The sequence below is a fragment of the Hippocampus zosterae genome, chromosome 6, assembly GCF_025434085.1.
Source record: "Hippocampus zosterae strain Florida chromosome 6, ASM2543408v3, whole genome shotgun sequence".
NCBI classification, from domain to species: Eukaryota; Metazoa; Chordata; class Actinopteri; order Syngnathiformes; family Syngnathidae; genus Hippocampus; species Hippocampus zosterae.
The window spans coordinates 12,117,140-12,123,235 of record NC_067456.1 but is presented as its reverse complement, the minus strand read 5'-3'; the positions used below and the strand labels follow the sequence as shown (position 1 = coordinate 12,123,235).

Here is a 6,096-nt window from a genome sequence, read left to right as displayed (position 1 = left end):
GGCAATACATTCCTTTAGATTAAATAAAACACCAAAGGTTAAGAAAAAGTTTTTAACTAGATAAGTGAGGACCGGGCACTGGCCATGCGTTCTTAATGATTTTGAAGTAGATTAGGTGCCGTTCACCTTACTAAACATTTAATGATGTAAATTTATAATCAGATATATTATTTTTAAACAGTTTATCACCATTAACAGGGTACTGTCATTTATTTAGTTTTATTTAGTTCTGATATTTGTGTGTTCAATACGCCACATGTTTGCACTGTGGCTGAGAGAGGAAAGTATTTTAATCTGTGCTGTACATTACACAGAGAGCATATTTGACAATAAAAGCTGACTTGACTTTATGATTTATTTTTGACAAACAAAAGTACTCTTATTCAAAACTTACAAGAACACCTGAAAAACTTCAACCTTCAAAACGCACACTAAAAAAACTTGCTGCGCCACAACCTGACACATGAACCCACATACACCCTACCAAATAACTGTGCTTTCAAACTCTATTCCTTTTCTCCCCTCTCTCTCATCCCATTCCCTCTCTCCCTTCATCTATCTCCCCCTATGTCTCTCCCTCTCTCATCTTTCATCTTCAAGCTTTTTTCCCAATTACATATCTTTTAATAATTTCATTGTGGAATATCTCTCCATGTGCGGTCTTCAAGGTCTGGCGATGCTTGACTACGACACTTAACGCAGTCATCTTTCCTTGGAACTTTCTTTAATGCAACAAATTTTGAAAGGTGTCGATCAATTGCTGCTCTTTCCTTTGGAGTCCGGGTTTCTTCCTTTTTTTAGTTTCCAATTCTGGAGGGGAAAAAAAGAGGGTTATTAGTGGTTTAGTTGAATATAAACAGACATTCTTGAAGTTGTATTAAAATCTGAACGCTGCCTTGACTGATAACAGGACCAGAATAAAAACTATCAAAAATGCATTGATTCAAAACATGTTTTAGGCATCTAGTTTAAAGCAACTTTGTTGACTTAAAAACACCTCAGCAGCAATTTCCCTCAAGGCATGATTCATGAGTGTTATGCTCTTTACATTATTTAATATTTTTCAATATCCTTAAAATTAATGTGGGGTTTTTTGCCTAGTCTCCGCCTTTAATGTCTTGTTTATCTATGTGGGCCCCCCAATTGGGTGGCAACCACTAAAGGGTGTACTCTGACTACAGCCCAATGACGGCTAGGATAGGCTCCAGCATGCCCCAAACTTTTGTTTTCTATTTCTGAAGCCTTCTATTGTGAAGAACATACAGAAAAAACAGTCTTTGCAAGTACAGTGATCCGCTAAGTAGCAAAACCCCCCCACCCTCCATATAGGTATATGAACATGTGTATGAGTATAAATATTTATAAGGCCAAATGTACTGGTATACATGCATGTTTGTAGTAATTAACAGTACTTAATGCTATATACTAATATATTTAAACATGTATAAGTTAGGTTAGGTTAGTGTATAAATAACGAAATACAGTAAACACAGTCCTGTATATGTTGCTCTATGTGACTCGCTGTTGTTTTGATTATTTTTACTGCCTCTTGAGGACCTTTTGCAGCATTTTCACTTTTTTTTTAATGAATATGTTTGAAAAAATCCATGACACACAGAGGCCGCGATAAATGGTAATCCAGCGGCACTGTTGACATTCATGTTTCGAAGCTACAATCAAAGCCTGAACCACTGTGCCGATTTCAGAGCAACATATGTGGTGAATATTATCTAATACGGTATGCATTACCAGTTTTCCTTGTTTGCAGTGAAATGCATTATTTTACAATCCATTCAAATGTCAGATACCAAATATGTAACTTCTGGTTGCTGATGGTGTATTGCAGGAGTGACCAACTCATTTTTGGCACGGGCCACATTGTAGTTATGGTTTCCCTTGGAGGGCCATTATGAATTTTGGGAGACCATATACATATTTAATCACCTCCACATTACATACACAACTCATAACATATTGATGGATAACTACTTTTAAAATCAGAAGTAAAACGATTGTTCTTGTGGACTTCATATGACATTTTGAGATTTTGGTTCAGACTTTAGCAAGCCTCATGGAATTCGACATGCTTTATTTCCTTTTGCAGGCCACATAAAATGATGTGGCAGGCCAAATCCGGCCCCTGGGCCTTGACTTTGACACCTGTGGTGTAGTGGTATACTCGCATGACTTGTGTGGGATTAGTTCCTGCTCAGTGATGGTGTGAATGTGAATATTTCTGGCTGCAAACATGATTTCGTTGTTGAGAGGTTCGACTGTATCTCTCTTTGGTCAGATTTTTTTTTAATTGGATTCAATTACAATCAGTGTGTTACTGTAACCAAATTATATCATAACCCTGTAAGAGAAATTGCTATACAATAGAAATTGAAGACAATTTTACAACTGAGTAGACCACTTCAACGACTCGTCTTTACATCTGCAAGTCACAGTGACTTGTGCTGTTTGAGTTTCTTAAATTGTTATACGGATCTATCCAACAGAAATTCATCTTACCAACTTCACTATGTTCTTTTCGAACTGCTGTCTTCTTCTTCCCAAGAGATCTGTGTCCAGTCTTTTTGTCCTCTTCATCTAAGAAAGTTGGCATGTTAGTATAATGGTAATGAAACTTTGAGTTGTGTTGACGATGCACTGACTCACCGCTGTCTTCAACATCATCGTCGTCATGTGTAAGTGTTGCAATCCTCTTTCGTTTGGTGGCGCTCCCTGATGTTGATGGTTGTTCTTGGCCATGTGTGAAAGATGCGTCATAGACTGTAAATAATAATAATAATATACTTTGGGTGAATATGCTTTGATGATACACATTTGTAATTCCTGATATATTGGAATGTACAAAAAACAATCAGGACTTGGAGCGGGGGTGTCAAACATACGGCCGGCGGGCCGTTACCGTCCGACAAGCAGGTTTGATCAGGCCCGCAGGATCATTTAAAAGTGAAAAAAATGCAGAAAAGACATGGAACGAAAATTTTGAATAACATGCAATTCATGGAGTATCCGCTAGGGGACACACCGTTTTGATCAGAGTAGAAAGACACATTGTTTTGAGAAGAAGACAACAGCAGTCTAAGTCTGTCACTGAGACGGACGGACCCAAAACAGCAGATGCTATCAAGGACATTTTAATTCATTATTCTTTACACATTTAATGGCACTCTCTTTAGTTTGTAAGGTATAGGCAGGGATTAAATTTATAATTTATATGCACAAGGCTTAAAAATTCCTTTCTTCACAAATCTCCTTTAATCTAAAAGCGCATCACTGTATTTTTCAACACCAATTACTTGTTTAGTGCCCTTGTACAATCAGTTGCGATGCATATATGTGAATGATAAAAGTCAATCGTACATTTGTCTAAGGAAATCTAAGGTGCTTCATGAAATGTTTTGTAAAAAGATATGTTCATTAAATTTCTACATTTCCGAATGTTCTTGTGCTTCTTTATAGCAGAGTACGGTATAATTTTAATGGCTCGGCCCACTTAACATCTACCGAGGCCAATGTGGCCTGAGTTTGACAGAGTGAAATGAGTTTGACACCCCTGACTTAGAGTAAGAAAAAAAATCGTACTAATGCCAGGTCTGTAACATGTCACTTGTGCCAATGATAGAGACTCACCCAATCCATGTCTTCCCAACATTGTCTTTTTTTTCTTGACAGTCTTCTTAACTGTCTTATGGCACACCCCTCCATCTATAAAATAATGTTTTGATAGAATCAAAGTTCTTTCCACATGCATCTCAGAAATATGCCAATAATACAGCAAAAGAGGATTCAAGTCGGACAAAAAAACATTACCGCCATATTCACTGCCAGAAACATCACTCATGTCGTCATCAGCGTCATCAGCATAATTTCTTTCTTTAATTGACTGCATCTTCGGTGGCCTTTTGTAGGTGCCTTGGAGCAAGATGATGTACTCAAATGAAATTCCTTACATCTCAGAAACATAGCAATGGTGCAGTGACAGATGGTCCAAGTCAAACTGAAAGCATTACCTGTGTTTTCAGTGTCCAAGTTGGTACTGTTACCGCCTCCATCATCTTCATCATCAGATCTCGTTGCTACAGCTGAATGTGGCACTTCTCATTCTGTGAAAGATGACATTTACACCATGTAAATATGGATGGAAGACATTCACTCTTGCTCCGAGAATGAAAGGGTTTTCTCATTTATGCAAATGGTCTGGACACAGAGAAAATGAGAGCTGTCAAGGTGAAGGAATTACTAAACATCCATCCATTTTCCAATCCGCTTTATCTTCACAAGAGTCGCAGGGCATGCTGGAGCCTATCCCAGCTGTCTTTGGGAGGTCAGCGGGGGACACCCTGAACAAGTTGCCAGCCAATTGCAGGGCACACAGAGACAACCATCTCAAACTCACACCTGGGGACAATTTAGAGTGTTCAATCAGCCATGCATGTTATGGGAATGTGGGAGGAAACCGAAGTACTTGGAGTAAGCCCACGCAGGTATGTGGTGGGAAAAATAAGCACACATAGGAAGACTAGGACCGGAATTGAACCCTGCACCTTTGCACTGTGAGGTCGACAGGCTAACCAGCTTTAATCAGTAGTAGTTTAACGGTATTAGAACGGTATCGATCGCATGTTATCACTAACTCCCTGTTTGATTAAAAGTTCTGTCTTTGATCATTGTTCGTTACTTTTAATCCACAGGACAGATGTGTGTCAGAACAGCGCACGTGTGAGGATAGTGAGAGGCAGCTGCCTGTCAAGTTGCTGCAACATCCCCCCAAATAACTCGACATACATATGTGCGTGCTTTTGTTTGCTTATTGTTATCATTGAAAAAAAGGTTCTGGTTAAAGGTGCCAGAGGCAGAGGCAACTGGGATCAATTGGTGTCTAACTAAAAATTGTTGTAACTTAGAAGTAGGTCATTTGGTCAACATTAGGGCTAACGTTTGAATGTGATTAATTTGAAATGATTCAAGGTTTCTATATTAATTCCAAGCATGAACTCTAGAGCATATATTGGCATCCCTCTTCCTGCTATGACTACTAATGTTATTTTTATTACATACCATCTTGAGCTTCCTGTCGTCTCCCTGGATCTGGTCTTCTCTTTTTGCCACTTTTCAGACCTTTGGTTGAGGTGGCTGCATGTGCTCTTCCTTTTGAAATATTCACAGTCAGAAATCAGAAAACATAATTTTACACTAAAATATGACGGTAAAAGAAAATATGCCGATAAAGACATGCACACTGTCGTGGAAACAAAGACAGAGGGAGAAAAGAATAAATGGAAGGGGATGACTTTAAAAATATATTAATTTACATACCAGTGATAACAGAGTCCAGGGTTTGCAGACTCTTTCCCTTCAGCGACTCTGTCCCACGTTCCATCGCAAACAGTAGTTTGGCAATCTTGGCCACTTGGAAAGTTTTATCGGTCTGCCGATAAACTCACAATGGACTCTAATGTCGTGTCCCATAAAACGAGCAACTTGCTCGAGTTCCTGATTGTTCAGGTCGAGAAGCTGACATAAGGTAGCAACATGCTTCCTTAATTTTGTTGACCTCAACAGTTCTGGGTTTTTGGCCTTGCTCTCTTGTGCGTATTTTCTGAGGCACGTGTCACATCCACGAAGATTGGTGGTAGTTCCTTTTTTGGCCATCATTTAACTTCTCTGTTCCTTTCGATTTCATACCTTTTTGTTTTGATTTACATTTTGCCTTGAGGGCCTTAGCTTCATGCAAATCAATGTGGTCCTTTTCTGATCCACTGCTGTTGGACGACCGGGACCCCCTCCCTTCACTGAATGCTGGTTTGTGGTCATCTCCACTTTGGGCGGATGACACAGACTCCTCTGATGATGATGATGGTGTTGACCTTGTGGAGAAGGCTCCGGAATGAGTCTCAGCACCAGGCCTCTCTTTGAGAAGAGGTGTATGTTGCCCTGATGGTTGGGCTTTACGCATTTGAGCCTACACATCAGGGCAGAAGAGGGAAAAACAGGGAAAATTGTTAATTTTGTAGACAACTGAGATGGTGAAAAAGAGTTTTATGCTAGATCTCGGCAATTCTGTACAAAGTTTATCTGTCTTTG

At 39.3% G+C, this 6,096-nt stretch overlaps 1 long non-coding RNA gene across 1 annotated transcript; it reads right to left on the bottom strand.

Annotated features, from left to right (window-relative positions):
* Positions 1 to 577: 577 nt before the first annotated feature.
* LOC127602051 (uncharacterized) lies at positions 578 to 5,451 on the bottom strand. Its single transcript, XR_007962692.1, has 8 exons — positions 5,329 to 5,451; positions 5,071 to 5,160; positions 4,023 to 4,115; positions 3,823 to 3,924; positions 3,643 to 3,717; positions 2,662 to 2,775; positions 2,515 to 2,592; positions 578 to 810 (listed from the first exon to the last, which is right to left on the bottom strand). It is a non-coding gene; the product is annotated as an uncharacterized LOC127602051 (long non-coding RNA).
* Between the last annotated feature and the right edge of the window lie 645 nt (positions 5,452 to 6,096).